This window comes from Sus scrofa, chromosome 10, assembly GCF_054392235.1.
Source record: "Sus scrofa isolate SSC_HxYL_T2T_F1_AM1 chromosome 10, Sscrofa_HxYL_maternal_Yorkshire_Landrace_v2.0, whole genome shotgun sequence".
NCBI classification, from domain to species: domain Eukaryota; kingdom Metazoa; phylum Chordata; class Mammalia; order Artiodactyla; family Suidae; genus Sus; species Sus scrofa.
In genome coordinates, this window is record NC_139392.1 from 68,454,325 (window position 1) to 68,474,452 (window position 20,128).

Genomic DNA, 20,128 nt, shown 5'->3' on the forward strand with positions numbered 1-20,128 from the left:
GCAATAAAGGTATCACATGATATCACAAATATCACATGAAAATATGAGGATACAACCTTTTCTATAAATACGTACAACATGCATGCGAAATAAAAAGGAGTCTATCATAATCATCATAGGAGTGACGTTCAAGTAAAAAAGCTTATTTCCAAACTCTCTGCTAAACAATCTGAAAAATAAACTTTCGCTGAAAGAATATATAAACAAAAAGCTTTGGCTAAAAAAAAATCACCAAGAACCATTTTAAATCTAACTCTGCATGTTCATTTCCTGCTTATCTCCCTGCCATCTGGATCAACTAGGATACGGGCTATTGTGCTATGACCAGACCAAGAACACAGTGGCTCAAACAAAGGAGCAGTTTATTTCCCTCCCGTGTCATGGTTCAGGGGCAGACAAGGGGTCCCAGGAAGGTCCAGGTTCCGAGGTTCCTCCTGTCTTGTCCACCACTCTCTTGGAGCACTGCCCTAGTCTGTATGACCGAAGCTGACTCACCAACACCATGCTCCTGGGGGTGGGGATAAAAGAACATGACTTACAGCAGATGTGAATACAAATGTGGCTTACGAGTTGCACACATTATTTCCACTCCCACCCACTGGCCAAACCTTAAGGCATCTGTCCATAGCAGCCACAGAAATACAGTTTCTATGTAGGGGCTACAGGCTGAGCTAAAAAGCAGAAGTGGGAATGCATCTTTCTTCCTGCTCTGGAATAGTCACCTCCTTTCTAATAGGATACCCTCAAGTCCCATGCAGCCACTGGATTCAGCTCAAAGTCTACAATCTCTGGGTGATGCACAATCTCTTCAGCAGGCATTGACATGGCTCCATCCCACCCCATGAACTACAAACTAATAGACCAGTAACCTTTTGCTCTCCACACCACCCATCACACCCAATATACAGTGGAATGAAAATAAGATGAATGCAGTTAAGCATTCCACTCTGAAAAAAATGACAAACACACACTCTTACCAATAATGGAACACTGGCTGGACAAGAATGGCAAAGAATCCCTACTCCATCAAAGAAGCAAGACCCTTGGATATACCAGTCCCGTTCTCTGGGGGAAGTGGGAAGAGCTTCTTTGTCAATTTGTCTTCTAGAGCCTGGCTTTACCTCTAGAAGATTCTTCTTTTATTTCCATCATCCTTTCTGGCCATATATTAGGTGGACATGGGCAAGTATGCACTCCAAGGAGGCAGCAAAGAGCTGGTGCAAGTATGAGGGCCAAGGGTTGCTTTCAGTGTCAATGTCAAACCCACCTGCAGGCTTTTGCAAGCCAAACTTGTGGCATCTCTGGCAACATAATCCTCTCCAAAACTCAGTTAAGTCTGTTTGCCTCTAGTCAGTACCACATGAAAGTAACCACAACTAAAGGCTTAGTCTGGTCCTGATACTAAACTTTTCATTTCTCCTCTTTTCTTTGCTGGCTTCTGTGATAGATCCATCCTTCTCTTCCTCAATTTATTTTTTAACTTTTACTTATTTATTTTTTGGCCATGGCATGCAGCAGCTTGATGTGGGACCTCAGTTCCCAGACCAGGCATTGAACCTGGGCCATAGCAGTGAAAACGCCGAGTCCTAACCACTAGACCACCAGGGAAACTCCCTCTTCCTCCCCCAATTTAAAGTTAGCTACCCTGAGGTCATCAGATTCAGGACAGGATTATACCAGCACACTGCAGTGACCTCAGGGCCCACTATGTAACCCGACACGGTTCTTCTTGCCGAAATTTCAGGCTCAGCCATCTCATTTGCTGTGGCCAATAAAATATGAACAAAAGTGGAGTTCCCATCGTGGCACATGGAAATGAACCTGACTGGGAACCATGAGGTTTTGGGTTCAATGCCTGGCCTCGCTCAGTGGGTTAAGGATCTGGTGTTGCCATGAGCTCTGGTGTAGGTCACAGAGGCAGCTTGGATCCTGCGTTATTGTGGCTGTGGCATAGGCCAGTGGCTGCAGCTCCGATTAGATCCCTAGCCTGGGAACCTCCATATGCAGCGAGTGTGGCCCTGAAAGGCAAAAAAAAAAAAAAAGAGCAAAAGTAACACATATCACACCCAAGTACCCGGTTCAGACATATCCTTTCCCTTCTGCCACAGAAGAGCAGGGTCTCCAAAAAGCCCATTCCCTTGGCTTGGAGTAACAGAGGATGTGGACCAGAGCCACAGCCTGTCATGAGTAAGGAACGGAACAAACCTTTGTTGTTGCAGGGGATTGAGACCTGCTGGCAAAGCTTCAGCTGACTTAACTGACAGGTCAGGTAGGAAGGTATAGCACTGATTTTTTTTTTTTTTTTTTTTTTGCTTTTTACGGCCTCACTTGCAGCATATGGAAGTTCCTAGGCTAGGGGTCTAATCAGAGCTACAGCTGCCAGCCTACACCACAGCCACAGCAACTCGGGATCCGAGCCACATCTGCAACCTGCACCACAGCTCGGGCAACCAGAGACTTAACCCGCTGATTGGGGCCAGGGATCGAACCCACACCCTCAGGAATACTAGTCGGACTCATTTCCACTGAGCCACAACAGGAATTCCCGGTAAATCCTTGATTTGATCCTTACCCGGACTAGCTTCCACTTCCTGGTCTGGACAATCTCACAGGAGGTTCCTGAGAATCAATCTTCCCTCCTGCTGTTTGGGATGCAGAAGCAATTTCTCCTAACCCCACCTATTACCGCCCTTTCAGTCAATTCAGAGCACAGGCCATGGGCAGAGCACTTCCTCTGGCAAAACTACCTTCCAAGTCAAAGTGCAAACTAGCAAATAGGTCCCTTAGTTGACACCCTCTTGCCGTTCCTTGCAAAAGCAGCAAGGAGCAGTCAACTCATCTGAGCAGTCCGTCTAACCACATCCCCGGAGGTACAAACTCAACACTCATACTGACGGCCTCCTACGTCCTCAGAGGTGATGGTTTCACCAAATGTGTTGCCACAGCCTAATAAGGGTCACCTGTTTTTTAGCCTGCAACCTAGTGCCTCCTATCCACCCATCAAGCACTGAGCCAACACCAGGCATTTTTATTTTTATGGCAACACCCCACCCCAGGTACTGTGTGGGGCATCATAATAGAGTGAGGGGTAAGCAAGTGGCTGTGATAAAATGTCCAATACAGGGATGCAAACAAGAAAGAAGTTCATTCTCTTCCATGAAACAGTACAGGATTAGGCCAGGGGGAGGGTGAGCAGCCACTGGCTCTGTTCCATTGACATGGAGGGACCAAGGCTGGTGAGAGATGGCTCTGCTATACTCATCACAGGACTTCTGTCTCTGGGTTCTAGGCAGTTGTCACTACTACAGTCATCGGGGCTTTCCGGTCAGTAGCGAGGGGGTGTAGGGTGGGGTGCAGAGATGAACAAGACAAGTATCTTATCTTAAAGCAGATCAACCAGAAGCTGTGGGTGTCACTTCTGCTCACATCTAATTGGCCCAAACCTAATCACAAAGACATACCCACAGGCTGGCAAAGCTGGAAAACACCCTCTTTGAGTGGGTAGCCATGTACCCAGCTAGACCAGAGGGGTTCTGATACTAACAAAGAGAAGGAGGGGAGTTCCCGCTGTGACGCAGTGGGTGAAGGATCTGGCTTTGCCCCAGCTATGGCGTAGGTTGCAGCTTTGGCTCGGACTAATTCCTGGCCAGGGAACTTCCATTTGTCGGGGGCAGGCTAAAAAAAAAAAAAAAGAGAGAGAGAGAGAGAGGAGGAAATAGATACTGCACAGGAATTAGCAGTCTGTGCCATATCCCACACATCCTATTCTCAACAGTTATCAGGGAGTTTTGTAAAAGTGTATCTCAGACTACGGCACCCTCTGTTCCAAACCCCCACTGGCTTCCTACTTCAATTCGAATAAAAATCCAAATCTTCCTAATAGCCTCCAATGCCCTTGCAATCTGTTCCTCTCTTACCTCTCTTGGGGAATCCCTAATACTCTCCCCATGAAATAAACACGACTTGGGTTGAAAGTCTAAACATGAAAGGTGAAACTGTGAAGCTAACGAAAAAAAGCAGGATAATAACTCTGTGATCCTGAGTGAGCAAAGATCTCAAAAGTATATAAAAAAAGGGGAGATTTTGATGGAACTGACCCCCTCAAAATTAAGGCTTGTTATTTAACAAAGGATATTCTAGACCAAGTTAATTGGTAGGCAAAAGGCTAGGAGTGTGTATTTGCAACATTTTAAAACATGTAAAAAAAATACAAAACCCAAGGGATTTAATATTCAGTGTATGCCAAGAACTCTTAAAAAATAACAATAAAAAGACAGGAAATGCAGTTGAAAATCTGGTAAGAAACAGGAGCTAACCATTCACCAAAAGTAAAATTAAAGTGGTTAGATTATCCAAATTAAAATACAGGATGCCCAATGAAGTTTGAATTAAAGATACACAATGAAAGAAATTTTCACTTTTCATATAAGTATGTCCTGAATATTGCATAGTATGTACACTTACACTAACAAACTATTTATTGTTTGTTTCAAATTCAAATTTAACAGAGTGCCTTGTATTTCTATTTGCTAAATCTGGCAACTGTAGGTAAAATCCATATTGTTAACAAGTGAGTGAAAAGCAGCTTAGTGTCACTAGTAGTCAAAGAAATACAGACTAAAAATGTATATCATAAAAATGATACCATTTTTTATCTATTCTATTAGCAAAGTCTAGAAAATAAGGCTTTTATTTTGGGTTTTTTCTTTTCTTTTCTTTTTTTGCTTTTTGCTTTTTAGAGCCAAACCAAACCGACAAAAGGAAGTTCCCAGGGTAGGGGTAGAATTGGAGCTGCAGCCACCGCCTATGCTCACGGCAATGCCAGATCCTTAACCCCGAGGCCAGGGATTGAACCCACATCCTAAGGTATGCTAGTTGTTTCATTTCAGCTGAGCCACTAGAGGAACGCCAAGGTTTTTACTGAAGAACATGTAACCCTGTTTTTTGTTTTTCCTTTTTACTGAAAAAGATCATCTAGCTAAGATTCTCTCCTTGATCTTCTCACTAGGCAATAAAAGCCCAACTATTCACTGCACGTGCAAAGAGAAAAACCACACTGCAAATCTTTTTATCTCATACTGTAGATAGTACAGGAATAATCCCAGGAACCACAGGCATCAAAGACTTTTTCCTAGAAAACCTAAGTACCTATTTAGTATAAATTCATAAAAAATTAAATGTTGAGGATGAACATGCTTGAGTATCATTTAGGAGTTAATCAACAGCTCTTTCGTAAATAATATCATAACATTAATTTTGATGCTAAGTGAAGATTAACCTCTTAAGGTCAGAACAGGTCAGAAAATTTGGACAATAAACAAAAAGATGACGCAGGCTTCACATTTTCAAAGAGCTTTCACATAAAAGTGCTTTGCCTAAGTCACAAAGAGAGCTTTAGCATTGCGTGATACCCCAGCTGGAAGGCAGAGGGAAGACTCAAAAGCTGTAGGTTAAGGAGGAGGGTAGGGGCTGCATTTGAACAGGACATATACAGCACCCATTCTTTTAAAAATTATTATGAGCTTGTTTCATGTAAATATAGTATGTGGGCTATTTTAAACAGAATTTCAATGCAAAAGATAAAGTAGACTAACAACTCATTTTGCCTTCTGGAACTTCTAAGATAAAGAATGCTCTCTGAGATTAACATCTCCATAGGAAAACATTTTTAAAACTAAAACATTACTGTGAGAGAGCAATTGAGAAAAATATCTAGTTTTTGTTACAGTTTTGGGAAATATTCATAAATAACTCTATTTCATGCTGAAGAAGAAAAATATTTTTAGAATCAAGATTAAACCAAAATACTTTATATCAGTGGTACTCTGATATAATAGCTGTGGTACAATGATTCACAGATACTAAAATGATTCAACCGACTTATATAAAAGACATGTAATATAATCATTAGACTTTCTAAAATGTTGGTAAGAATAATTGCTAGCTAACTTTCAAAAGGTAGTCACCTCTGGATACATCTTTAACAACAGCAAAAACAAGAAACTTTTAGATCTATAATTCAGCAGTCATCAAGATTAATTTTGGCAGGCACATGATACAACGCACTCCCACCAGAGAGAAAAAGATAAACATAAAAGCAACACAGCTTTCACTGTACTGTTTAAAGCATTAAAGTTATTTCCATAAATCACATTACCTTTTTAACTACATGTAAAAACAATCCTGGGAACAGCCTGGGTCCCAAATTATCATAGAACCCTGAGACTGGGAGAGAGCAAACAAGTGATATTCACTGCACTCACTTCTTTTACGTTTCAGAAGCAAAGCAAAATCAAAAGTGTTCTAGTAGCACAACTGCTAACAGAAAGGTCTGACATGCATGTGGAAAATTAAAAGTACTTATTCTCCAACTTCAAGAGAGGAAAAGGTTACTCTTTGGTGCTTGTCCCGAGCCGGGAACAAGGCAACACAGAGCCGATTTTTCAATGTGCCCCACTCAAACCTTCAGCTCTACTCAGTATTTCCACTTGGGTACCCAGCAGAGAAAGGCAGCCAATCAGCAACTGTCCCCTTTGGTACACTTGCGCCCCAAAGCTGGCCAGTCCTGAAACTCCATGTTTAAAGTCAATCAAACCTTAAATTCTCTCACTTTGTGGGGAAAAAAAAAATCCTAAGACTCCATGCTCCTTCAACATTGTATCTAAGTACATTCCAGCCTGTTTTGAGGGCCATATTCTGCAAGCATAGTTCTGCCCTGCTCAGCAAGTATGCAGTTCAACTTTGTTTCCACTACGCTTGAGTGGTGGTCTCTTCCTTCAATAAAACAATAAATACTATGGTTACTTGGTTATTAGCATTTTTCTTCATGGAAGTAAGAAAAATATTTCCATTACCAATAAATCAGTTTTACGGAAAGTTGGGAATCTTCATCTTTTAAATCTTAATTATAATCCTCCTCGCCCAATACACAACTGCACCAACAAGTCCTTTACCTTCTCTCAGCCCCAGACTCACGGTTTCATACTATCAGTGGCCCAAATCTAGCCAATGGAGGTAATCGTGTAAAACATTAAAATTTCCAACTACTGAAACTTGTATCTAGAGTTGAATATTATCAAATAGTCTTCAAACAAAATAATAACTGATCAAATATTAAAGTATTCTTTTTGATCTAACAGAAGTGACACTGTGGCTTGTTTTTTTTCTTTTTTTTTCTTGTTTTTTTTTTTTTTACAGCCTCACCTGGGGCATATGGAAGTTCCTGGGCCAGGGGTCAAACCAGGGCTGCAGTTGCCAGCCTGTAACACAGCCATGGAAACACCGGATCCAAGCTGCATCTGAGACCTATGCAGCAGCCTGCGGCAACACCACATCCTTAACCCACTGAGTGAAGCCAGGGATTAAATCCATATCTTTACAGACACCATGTTAGGTTCTTAACCCACTGACTCACAAAGGAATTCCAGCCACAATGGGAACTCCTTGGTTTTTTTTAAGATCTGAAAATCTAAACTCTAATTCTATTGTTGAAATTGGTTTACTTGAATAAATTGCTTATCTCTTCTTAATTTTTTTCAATTTAAAAAACAAAGGGACCATTACCAGCTGCTACCACACCACAAAAATGATGTATGTACTCATGTAGAGTAAGATGAATTCTAAAGGTTTCAGAAAGGAAAATAAAACCCAACCAGGATGTTATCATTTTGTTTGTTACTTAAAAGTCAAGTCAGCTTGAGATTTAGGTTAGCGTGGAGGAAAAGTAAGAGAAACTGTCTCAATGTGACATAGAAGATGGCAAAAGCGAATAATACAGGTTCTAATTAGAAAATCTGAATGAATGGGCATTCTATCCCAAATATACACCCATCTGTCAGACTGGCGAAGTGAATCGTGTTGAAGGGGTTGCCTGTCCCAAGCATATACTCAAATAACAGCTGACAGCTGTGTCTTTGGACTACTGTGAGACTTAGTATTCTGAAAAATAGTCTACATGGCAAGTAGTACCAGCCTGTGGTTTTTCAAGACTCAGTGAAGTTTCCACAAGTCCAACCAGCGCAAGATCACAAACACTGGGTTACCAGCTGATTCAAGGGATGGCAGGAACATTTGACTAGGTGTTGAAACAAGCCAGAATGTCACCTTAAAATATGCCATTTGACATATTATTTTGAATTAAAGGCACTTAAGAAAATAGCAGGTGCAAGAAGGACACTCTCAAAGTTTTTGTCCTTCCCGAAAGCAAGAGATAAAGCTCCCACGGTAAAGGTACTTTCCTGCTACCAGGAGGAAGGAAGACACTTATCACCAGAGACCGGGAGCTAGAGGCTGAGAAATCCATACAAACAAATCCACTGCACTAACCCTTACCTTCCATCACCTCTTCATCTCTTACTCCCCAGCCCACACCCCTCTGTCTTGTCAGTTCTTCACAAATTTATTGTTTCTTTGTCTAAAAAGAGCCAAAGCTTCCTGCTCTGGTCACTTCTTCAGGCCTACATTCTCGTGCGAAGGCACCAGTGTACGTGTAGAAGTTTAATAAAATTGTGTATGCTTTTCTGCTGTTATTGCCACTTCAATCTTCGGGCCCAGCCCGAGATTCCAAGGAGGTAGAGAACGTTTCCTCACCTATGGTGTCAAGGGACCTACTTAGGTTAGGCATAGATTTGGTGAATTTATCTGGAAACTGTCAAATTTATTCATTGGAGAAGAATACGTGGAGAGGCAGCATAGCTCAGTGGGAACAGTCAAGATGACGTTATGAGTTGGGGGACCCTGAGTAAGTTACTTAACATCTTGGAACCAGTTTCCTGGTCTATAAAATAGGAAATTATTTCATAGGACCATCAGAAAGATTAATGAGATACCAATAGCTAGTAACTTTAAAAATGTCCTAAGCAGGAGTTCCCATCATGGCTCAGTGGTTAACGAATCCGACTAGGAACCACGAGGTTTCGGGTTCAGTCCCTGGCCTTGCTCAGTGGGTTAAGGATCTGGCGTTGCCGTGAGCTGTGGTGTAGGCTGAAGACCAGGCTTGGATCCCGAGTTGCTGTGGCTCTGGCGTAGGCTGGCAGCTACAGCTCCGATTAGACCCTTAGCCTGGGAGCCTCCATATGCCACGGGAGTGGCCCTAGAAAAGGTACAAAGACTAATAAATAAATAAATAATAAAAATGTCCTAAGCAGCCAGACCCAAGTGCCCGATTTACTTTTGTCACCCACTTGCTATAATACATACAGCAAGTCATTCGATCTAAGTCTGATTCCTCATCTGTCAAATAGTGAGGGGAATGCTACACATTTCTGGATATGTATGACAACTGCATATAAAAATTAATGTGAAAAGAATTTTTTTAAATATACAAATAGCTGTGTCACTGTGAGATAATTAATTCCATATGCACAAAAATGAAAAGAATTCCTTCTAGCAAACCTGTTACAAGTCAGGATTATATAACGCCCAAATTAATTTTACTAAGAAAAAATTTCCATGGCTAAAAACATACCCAAAACACATACTGACAACCACAAAGCTATTAGCTACAAAAATTCTTCTCTATGCAATCAATGAACCAAATTAGCTCAGCTCTCCATAACTGAAAGCAGTTCAACATAATCTTTTGCCACTTACAACTACCACTTCAATTTCTAAAGCATCAGAGAAAAAAGAAAAGAAAGAAAAAGATAAAAAGAAAGCTATATATGACAGGCAGGATCTCTCAATCATCAGTGTTGACATTTTGAACTGGATAATTTTTTTTTTTTTGATTTTTTGTCCTTTTAGGGATGAACCCATGGCATATGGAGGTTCCCAGGCTAGGGGTCTAATTGGAGTTGTAGCTGTCAACCTACACCAGAGCCACAGCAATGCCAAATCTGAGCCATGTCTGTGATCTACACCACAGCTCTCAGCAACACCGGATCCTTAACCCACTGAGCAAGGCCAGTGGGTTAGCAGGGGGTTAGCAGTGGCCAGCAGGGGGTTTCAAACCCGAAACCTCGTGGTTCCTAATCAGATTTGTTTCTGCTGCACCATGACAGGAACTCCTGAACTGGATAGTTTTTTGATGCTGGGGTCACCCTTTGTGCTAAAGGATATCTGAGTGCACCCCTGGCCTCTGCCAAATAGATGCCAGGAGCAATGCCCCCCCCCCACAGTTGGTACAACCAAAAATGTCTCTAGACATCACCAAAAGTCCTCAGGGTGGGTCAGGGAGGGGACAAAATCATTCGCAGTTGAGAACCACTGGGCTAAAGCCACTGTACTTGACCACGCTCCAGTGTCTACCTCACATTTCTCTCTGTAGGCTGATGGCTTAGAATGCAGCTTGAAACTCAAGAGTTTTGCAATAGAAGAACTCAAGGAAAGAATGCTGACTGTAGGACATATCTTAAGAAGAATTATAGGTATGGCAGGGAGTTGTGGTTAAATTATCTCTTCCATCAACAAGCTATTCTTGCTTAATCCTCTCTAAGAACTTTCTTCTTTGGAGTTCGCTTGGGGTGACAACTTGGTTAACCTGCCACTGAAGTTTAGACCCTACCCAGACTTAATGACTTACTCATTATTACTCGTTAGTGTTTATGTGAGAAAAAAAACAAGCCTCATGATTTTAATTTCTAAGCAACCAAATATGAAATGAATCAAAATTAAGTGCCACTTATCTATTTCAATTATTAAAATTAAATATATTCAAACATTTAAATATTAAGTACAAGTACACAAATTAGCATTCAGCTATTAAATATATAATATGTACATATACGGCAACATGCAAAAATAAGAGAAAACGTAAGTGGAATTTTTTAAATTATACTATAATTCTTAATTATAATGAAATATATTATATAATTAATTACATAATTATATTTAATGTTAATGCCCACTACCTACCATCACAGGGCTAGACAGTTTCCTACAAGAAACATACATTAACATTGGATCCTTTCTTTTTTTTTTTTTTAAAAAAACTGAACCCAAGGCATGCAGAAGTTCTCAGACCAGGATGGAACCTGTGCCACAGCAGTGACCTGAGCCACAGCAGTGATAATGCTAGATCCCTAACCCACTAGGCTACCAGGGAACTCTTTTTACATATATACAGACATGTACTTTACATATATATAGACTTTCTTGGCACTCTTAACATAATGTAACAATTTTTTCTTTTTGCTTTGTCTTAAGGCCACACCCATCTGCAGCATATGGAAATTTCCAGGCTAGGGGTCACATAGGAACTGCAGCTGCTGGCCTACGCGCCATAGCCACAGCAACACAGGATCCACACCATGTCTGCAACCTACGCCATAGCTCACAGCAACACTGGATCCTTAACCCACTGAGCAAGGCCAGGGATCAAACCCATATGTTCATAGAGACTAACCCAATGAGCCACAATGGAAACTCCCAGTTTTAAATTATATAAATAAAAAAAAATTTTTTAAAAAGACAAAAAGGAGTTCCCGTCATGGCACAGTGGAAACGAATCCAACTAGGAACCATGAGGTTGTGGGTTTGGTCCCTGCCTCCCTCAGTGGGTTAAGGATCCGGCTTTGCCGTGAGCTATGGTATAAGTCACAGACTGTGTTGCTGTGGCTCTGGCGTAGGCCAGCAGCTACAGCTCCCATTTGACCCGTAGCCTGGGAACCTCCATATGCCACAGGTGTAGCCCCAAAAAGACAAAAAAGTAAAAAATAAAAAAAATAAATTATATAATTAAAAATTTTCAAAGGAACTTGGATAAAAGGAATTTGATGCTGTATTTCATCTGGTCAGCATTAGGAAGAGTGGCTTCTGTTGTCTTTTAATAGGAGAGCTCACCATCACTCGCTCTCTGCTGGGACCTACCTGACTAATAACCATCAACTTGCCCTCCCAGAGCCTGGGTTTAAAACTGACAAAGCCTGAGCCATCAGCAGGCCACTTAAGATATAATTCTACTTTATATCATATCTAATGTTCTTAAGCTAACTGGAATCGTGGCTTAAAAAACAATAATAATAATTACTCCCACTCCATTACATTTACACTTGATACAATAGCAGATTTAAAATTTTGTGAACTGGGAGTTCACAAGAGGGCGTTCACCTTTTAGGAGTTCCCTTTGTGGCTCAGTGGAAACCCAACTAGGATCCATGAGGACGCGGGTCCAATCCCTGGCCTCACTCAGTGGGTTAAGGATCCAGCATTGCCGTGAGCTGTGCTGGAGGTTGCAGAAGTAGCTGGGATCCCGTGTTGCTCTGGCTGTGGTGTAGGCCGGCAGCTGTAGCTCCAATTCAACCCCTAGCTTGGGAACCTCCATATGCCATGGGTGCAGCCCTAAAATAAAAATAAAAAATTTGTGAACTGCAAAATGACATGGCACATCTCCACATTTATACTTGTGGAGGGCTCCTGTTTGGAGTTCTGGTCGCCTTGGTAATTCAGATCAATTCTCCCACCAAAAGCTAAAAAGGCTAAACAAAATATAAGTTTACATATTGGAAGGAAAAAACTCTGTAAATAATTATAAAAACTACGATGGTGCAAATTTATATAATCTTTCAATGGTTCAAATGTGAAATGCTATTAGGAAGTAGTAAAGTTGTGATAAATGTGTGGAGGTTACTGCATGCCCCGAAAGAGATCTACGGAAAAAAGACAGCTATTTTTGTGTATATTCTTCAAGTTTCTATGTTCCACCTTGTTCCACCTCTAAGAGATGTTAAGAGATATAATTCATAGTTCCATCTATGACAAATATCACCAGATCCTTTTTCTGCGACCAAACCACATAGCTCATTGTTAAAAGGATGATCGGAAGAGAAACTCAAACATATTCCAATGTGTGGAACTTTGGCAAGAGATACTTAAACTGGTGGAAACCTGCCGAAATACTTCACACGAGCCCTCCGTCACCCTCTATGATGCAATCTGCAACCTTTCCAGCCAACTCCCTTATTTCACTAGCCAGCCCTTGTCAACACTGAGGTAATAGAGCTGGAAAAACTCATCACTCCACTGGGATATTCAAATATCAAATTTTACTTCATTTGGTGAAAATTATACGGTTGCCAAAGAAAACTAATGCAAAGAGGGGAAACTATGAAAGGTTTGGAGCCATTCTTTTGTTGCAAAGAGCTCTTGGGAGGCCTCAAATCCATCTGCCACTGCTTAGGCATTCTTTTGTTGCTCTGACCCCTTCCTGCCCCACCCCTCAAGCATATGGGGCAGCGAGAAGGCTGGGGTGAACTCACCAGCCCAGGCTTCTGTGTTCAGCCAGCCCTAGTCTTATTCCCAAAGGTCCTCCTTCAGACTCTGCTCCTCCAGAAGGAGAGCTGTGTTCTACTGATGGCTGGACCTCCAAACCTAACCCCGTGTCCTGCAAAGAAAGTCTGACATCTACTCCACGGCAGGCACCGGATTAGGGATGAGAAATAGAGACATAATAAAGACACAGAAGGAAGTTCCCATTGTGGCACAGCAGAAACGAATCCGACTCGTATCCACGAGGATGTGGGTTCAACCCCTGGCCTCACTCAGTGGGTCAGGGATCCAGCATTGCCATGAGCTATGGTGTGCGCTGCAGATGTGGCTCGGATTCCGCGTTGCTGTGGCTATGGTGCACGCCAGCAGCCGTAACTCTGATTCAATCCCTAGCCTGGGAACTTTTATATGCCGCAGGTGCAGCCCTTAAAAAAAAAATCTAAAAAAATAAAAAATGAGAGAGATACAGACCTCACTCTCTGGACCCTCAAGGAAGGAAAATGATTTGGATACAGTTGCCTCAGCAGAATGGAGGAATGAAAAGCCAGTGAGCACAGCCCCATGGCCCGTGTTCTTTTCTCCCTAGACAATCAAGGCTTAGATGAGGAAGGAGAGAGCAGGCTTTCTCTTCAGAAATGTAAACGTGCGTCTTCAGCCCTGACCTTCCCAGAGTTCCACATTCACACCTTCAACCACCCATTCAATGCGTCCACTTGGAAGGAGTTCCAGGGATGAGTTGTGATGACTCTGAAGCCAGACTGCTTGGGGAGGAAGCCCAGCTCCATCACTACCCAGTTGGGTGGCTGACTGTAGGCAGGTCACTTTTAACCTCTCCATGCTTGTCTTTTCATGTGTAAAGCAGGGCTCTAGTGGTTCCTTGCACACACAACTGCTATGAGAATTAAATGAATTGATAAGGGTAAAAGTGCCTAAAACCCTGCCAAGTACACAATTCATGCTCTCACAGTGCTTATTGCTATGACTAGGACTGGTACTGCTGTTTCTAATCAGGCACCTAAAGCTGGTCCAAAACAGAATTCAGTGAGTTCCCGTCATGGCTCAGCAGTAAGGAACCCAACTAGTATCCATGAGGATGTAGGTTCGATCCCTGGCCTTGTTCAGTGGATTAAGGATTCAGCATTGCCATGAGCTGTGGTATGGGTCGAAGATGTGGCTCAGATCCTGCATTGCTGTGGTGTATGCCAGCAGCTACAGCTCCTATTCGACACCTAGCCTGGAAACTTCCATGTGCTGTGGGTGCAGCCCTAAAAAGAAAAAAAAATAAAATAAAATTCACGGTTTTCTTCCCAAACCCCTTTCTTCCTTCTCAGTAAAGAGCACCACTGTCCAGTTGTTTCAGCCCGGAACTCAAGAAGTCACCCTTCTTCCTCTTTCTCACACCCCAACTACAAAGCCCACACCAGTGGTTCGAGCTTCAAAAGTCTACCAGGGGGAGAGTGCCCGCTGTGGTGCAACGGGATTGGTGGTGTTTTTGCAGCACCAGGGCACAGGTTCCATCCTGGACCTGCACAGTGCGTTAAAGGATTGGACATTGCCAGAGCTTTGGCACAGGTCACAACCACAACTCAGATCTGATCCCTGGCCTGGGAACTCCATATGCTGCGGGCATCCAAAAAGAAGAAAAAAGTGTACGAGGAATTTGACCCCGTACTATTACCTCTCCAACCACTTCCCCTTAGCCCAGGCTCCCATCTTCTCTCCCCCAGGGGACAGCAAGCGTTTCCCATCTCCCCATTTTCAATTCTCCCCACTCTGACCCCACAGTTAACTAACTCTCCATCTAAGAAAACTGAAATCAGATGCCACTCCTGTGATGCAAACTTTCCAATGGTTTTCCATCACGCTTACTTCACCACGGCCTACCAGGACCCCTACAGTTGCCTGGCCTTCCAACATCCCCCGCCACCACCTTCCCCCTTCCTTGCTGTGTTCTAAAAACTCTCACCTTGCCATGCCTTGGCCACCTCGGAGCATGCTCCACTGTCGCTCCTGCTGTGAGGCACTATGGGATTGTCCTCTAAAGTCTGCACTCTGAAGTCAGGCTGCCCTAATTCAAACTGTCCCTACCACGCTTTAGCTGGGCAACCTTGGGCAAATTCCTAACCTGCTTTCTGTCAGTTTCCTCATCTACAAAAATGGACCTATGAGTACAAACTTCAGAAGGTGTAAAAATGTAATTCAGCATTTAGAAGAGGGCCTCACATACAGTAAGCTCTAGGTAAGGGTTTACGGCTGTGATTATTCCTGCCTGAAATGTTCTCACCTGAGGTTCCTCTTATGTCAATCAATTCACCTATTACCTCCTTCAAAAGGTATTCCTTGACAGACCCCATGTGAAGCAACTTCAGTTTGCCCAGATTGTTCTTATCTTCTTTTACTTCACTGTACTCAACACTTAGACAGTATGATGGACTTATTTTTTGTTGCCTGATGCCCCGCTGGAACATGAGCTCCACCAGGCTGGAGACTTTGTCTTATTTGCTGCTCCATTTCTAGTTCGGACTCAGAACCTGACTTTGATGCACACATCTCATCCAGACTAGGGGACTGGCGCAAATTTCTTAATAACAATACTGTGCTTAACTGGTCCCTCGTTTTCGCATTCATGATCTCTCTGATCTTTGAAGAAAAAGCAACAGCAGATATAGCATTGTCTCCCATTTTAGAGAGAAAAAAGAAAGTTCCAAATCTGGGTGACATAATTTTAGACACAAAGCTAGTAACTACCAGGGGGAAAAAAAGATTAGAATCCCTGCTTTCTGATTCTAAGGCTCTCCGAATGAGGATGGAAGGGTATTAGGCCCCTGAGCTGAATTCACAGAAATGTGTTCTCTCAATCTCCAGAATAAATACACGCTGAGGCGAGCCCAATAGTCTTCCTTTCAAAGCTCCTGATAAATCCTTGTTCCTGAATTTGACAAGTTTTATAGCACGGCACTAACTCATCAATTATGTACCAACCCCTGGCCAACCAAACAAGTCAGGCTGTCAGACGATGATGGGGTACTTCAAATTGACACAGCAACCACCCCTAAAACTCAGTGTCTGTGATGAGTGTACGTGTATTGATCTGGAACGCTCCAAGTTGTCTCTGCAAAACCAAACAGGGCGGGGGAGGCCGGCGGGGGGGGGCGTCTCGTATTTGCCCAGGAGACTGTGAATTGCTTGATCCCTGCTTCATCAAGTTCAGAAACAAGAGTTCAAAACGGCCATGGGGTTCTAGTGTGGTCCATCATCAGATGGGGCAGAGGAAAGCAAAAAGGCAAAATTGTGAAATGGATGCCTACCTACAAGAGCTTTGTCAGATGGCTGCTAGTCAACACATTCTCAGAATAATCATCGTCTTTTTAAGCTTCCTCCCTACAGGGTTACGTGCGTGCTTGTGTTACCACACATGCTCTCCCAACGCTCCTGGCCCTGTGCGATGTGTACTAGGGAGGCAAGAAGCTGTTTTATCTCTATTTCACACAGAAAGGAAACTAAGGCAGCAAATGTTACCACCTGTCTTCAGCGATATGGTCGCTAGCCGGATATGGGGTCTCTGAAGCAACCCTGCATCCCTTACTCAACCTGTCAAACTCCGGGGCAGAGGGGAAGCCAGTGTCCTCACCGGAGAAGAAAGAACAGGGGCTCCGCCTACGGGCTCCCCCTCCCTGGCCTTCGCCCGCGGCCCAGGGGCCAGCTGCGGACCTCCAGGGGCGCGGCCTAGCCCGCTCGCACTCCCCGCCCTCCCGCTGCAGAGGGCGCGCTCCCTCCCTGGGCGGGTACCTATCCCGTCGCCGCGTTCTGTGGCTCCCCGAACCACCCCAGGACCAGAACCCACGGTCGCCTCTGACTCCGAAAGAGAGAGCCGCTGGGCGAACCCCGCAGGCCCCGGGAGCTGCAGGAAATCCTCAGAAACTTACAGTTTTCCTACAGCGTGCGCGTCACGGCGAGGTGACGTCACGGGACCCCGCGCGCGGGCAGGTCAGCCTTCGGGGCGCCACCGCCCGCCCCCACGGCTCCGCCCCCAGCGCGCCGGCGGGAGACACGCCCCTCTCCTCGGCCTTGGGCGCAGGCGCAGACGGCCTGCGTGGCTGCCGCCTGGCGGGCTTCATAGGCCCAGCCACTGAGAGCAGAGGCTGCTTGAGAAAACTGCTCTTTAGGCGTGTCGCTCGGGGGCGGGAGATCAACAGGAGGGGACAGAGACCCCGGGAACATAGCAAACAAGCTATCGCCAAGGGACTGGGGCAGAACGACAGGATTGTGAGGTAGATTTTCCACAGACATTGCCTTCCTTCCCTCACGTGTTCCTTAAAAGTTCTCCACGTGCGGAAACACCATTTGTTCTCCATCAGGTGCTACGGCCTCTCGGCGGGGAGGAGTCAGCTCTCCCACCGGCCCTCGCTTGTACCTCGCCCCGCCCCAGGCTCCGCCCCAACAGGACGGGCCTGATCTCGGCCACGCCCACTCCTGCTTAGGATCCACCCCAACCGGACCTGCCCTAGCTTGGCCCCGCCCATTCTCGGCTCAGCCCCGCCCCCTGGAGTCCGCCCTTCCGGCTCCCGCTCTAAGCGCCCCGGAGACCCCGCCCTGTCCCTGCTGATCCTGTTGCCTTTTAGTTAAGTTTTTAGCCTCTCCCCTTCCTACTGGTTTCCCGCTTTGGCTCGAAGAAACTGCTTGCAGACTATCGTTCCCTTCTATTTAGCAAAGGATGATCAATGTAAACAAATACGTACTTTCCTTCGCTGGTGTAAACTTCCCACCACGTCCTACTCACGTGATACTTTGCTGTGCCCAACCCCGGGTCGCTGCTCCTTTTTATGCTATTTTCTGTGTTCTTACAAATGATGAGTTCTGGTTAAAAGATGGCTCAGTGGAAGGAAAAATGAAGGCTGTTGGAACCGATGGCAACGTAGTAAACAGATTTATTCCTGGCTTGTAGGATTTTTGTATTACTCTTACAGACAGAAAAAAAAAATGTTACGGTAAAAAAGTAGCTGAGACAATATGTCTTGCGGAAAAAGAATGGGAAAAACAGGCCTTGAAAATAGACCCTAAGGAGGAAGTATTGAAGAGTGAAAGGATCACTTTTAAAAACTTAACTTGGAATCATTACAAATAGCTAGCACAATCTTGGAATTTTGCCAGGCAGCTCCAGTGTAAATAAAATCTAAAACAATGGTTTGTTTACACTCTCATTGAAAATACTGTAGTATGTTCATAGGAAAGAGTGATGACTGGGAATGTTAGCCTTTAACTCTTGACATCTGGGCTGGTTAAAAGTAAACATGTGCGTTATTCAGGAAAAATCCACTTAAGTAATTAAAGTTTAAAGAAGTTTCTGATTTGGATATTTTATCTTAACATCTCATACAATGTTTTAATGATCATTATCAACTGATGTAAGACATTTGTGAAGTTTGTACATAATTTTAAGAAAAAGAAAAGTTTTTGTTCTGTGGGCCAGAGTAATAGAAATAGTGCTTTAAAAAAGTTCTATATATTGAAAAATAGCAATGTTTATATTTTTCCACCCAAAGCAACAATTTTAAGAAACTTAAATTGTTAATTTCATTATGTACATGCCTATAAATGTTTTATTTGTGTCATCCCCAAAATTGGAAATTTTTTTATGTTTTTTTTTTGGGGGGGGGTTGTTTTTTAGGGCCACACCTGCAGCATCTGGAAATTCCCAGGCTAGGGGTCTAATCAGAGCTACAGCTGCCAGCCTACACCACAGCCACAACAACTTGGGATCTCAGCTGCATCTGCTGCCCACACCACAGCTCACAGCAATGCCAGATCCTTAACCCACTGAGGGAGGCCAGGGATCCAACCTGCGTTCCTTTGGATGATAGTCAGATTTGTCTCCACTGAGCCACAACAGTAACTCCAGAAGTTTTTAAATACAAAGTACTTTTGCCTCTGAAAGATGATACAACAGGATACATTCTTTCCTTCACAACTTATTAGTTTTTTTTTTCCTCTTGATACCCCAAGATTTTCTAACAAAACAAAAACCCAAAACCTCCTCTATTGCTACATGCAGGAAAGAAGTAATGTGGCCAACAAAATTTGACAAGCAGAAAGGTACCCTGACAAGGAGCGGAACCACAGGGAATATCAGGTAGAAATTCAGGGGGAAATACGTTATCAGATTCAGGCCAGTTTCTGTAACAGACTGGAATCTGATCTAGGTAAGTAGCCAAGAGCTGGGGTCAAATGTTAGTTGATATTAGAGAAAGGAACTGTTAGGGGAACTGCTTTCTTTAAGAAAAACAAAACAAAAACAAAAATCCTGGACATTCAAGGGTTACCACTGTAAAAACTAAGGACCTTTCCTCACTCTGGCCTTTGGAGTTTCAATTTTCCCTGGTGGTTCTTTCACTCTGATATCTGCTGCCCCTTGCAAGTTGGGTTGCAGAGCGCTCTTTCTTTTGTCCTACTAGCAAACAGGGAAAAGTTGAACCTTAATACGAGGGGAAAAAGAAAGAGGTTGAAATTTAATGGCTAATATTTGCTGGATGTGTATACGCACCAGACACTGAATTAATTCATTTAATCCTTGCACTTGGATGAGGTAAGTGCTGTTATCATCTCCCATTTACACTTGAGGCAGGCAGAGTGCAGGAGACCAAATGTTGCATGTCTCAAAGCCTCTGAGTAGCAGAGTCAAGAAACTCCAGAATCTGCAGCTGTAACCGCTAATCTGTATTGAGATTCATGCAGGAAACAGGCTGCAAAGTACAAGATCTGTAAATTCCGGATCCTAGGGACTGACCACAATGTGGGGGTTTCTTCTTCACTGTTTACCAACCTGTCTCTACTTGAATACTTCTATTTCAGTGTTTTCTTTCTTTCTTACTCTTTTTTTTGACCACAGCTGCAGCATTCAGAAATTCCTGGCCTAGGGATCAAA

General features: G+C 43.6%; 1 protein-coding gene and 1 long non-coding RNA gene across 42 annotated transcripts in view; one reads left to right on the plus strand and one right to left on the minus strand.

Annotated features, from left to right (window-relative positions):
- Positions 1–17,179, minus strand: part of ZNF438 (zinc finger protein 438) — a 198,718-nt gene extending 181,539 nt beyond the window's left edge. For all 41 annotated transcript variants that reach the window (XR_002336133.2, XM_084980129.1, XM_021064202.2 and 38 more), the window contains exon 1: positions 17,133–17,179. The gene's annotated coding sequence lies outside the window, so the exon portion shown is untranslated. The remainder of the gene's footprint in view (positions 1–17,132) is intronic.
- LOC146399489 (uncharacterized) lies at positions 7,167–13,623 on the plus strand. Its single transcript, XR_014817863.1, has 2 exons — positions 7,167–9,767; positions 12,170–13,623. It is a non-coding gene; the product is annotated as an uncharacterized LOC146399489 (long non-coding RNA).
- Positions 17,180–20,128: the final 2,949 nt, after the last annotated feature.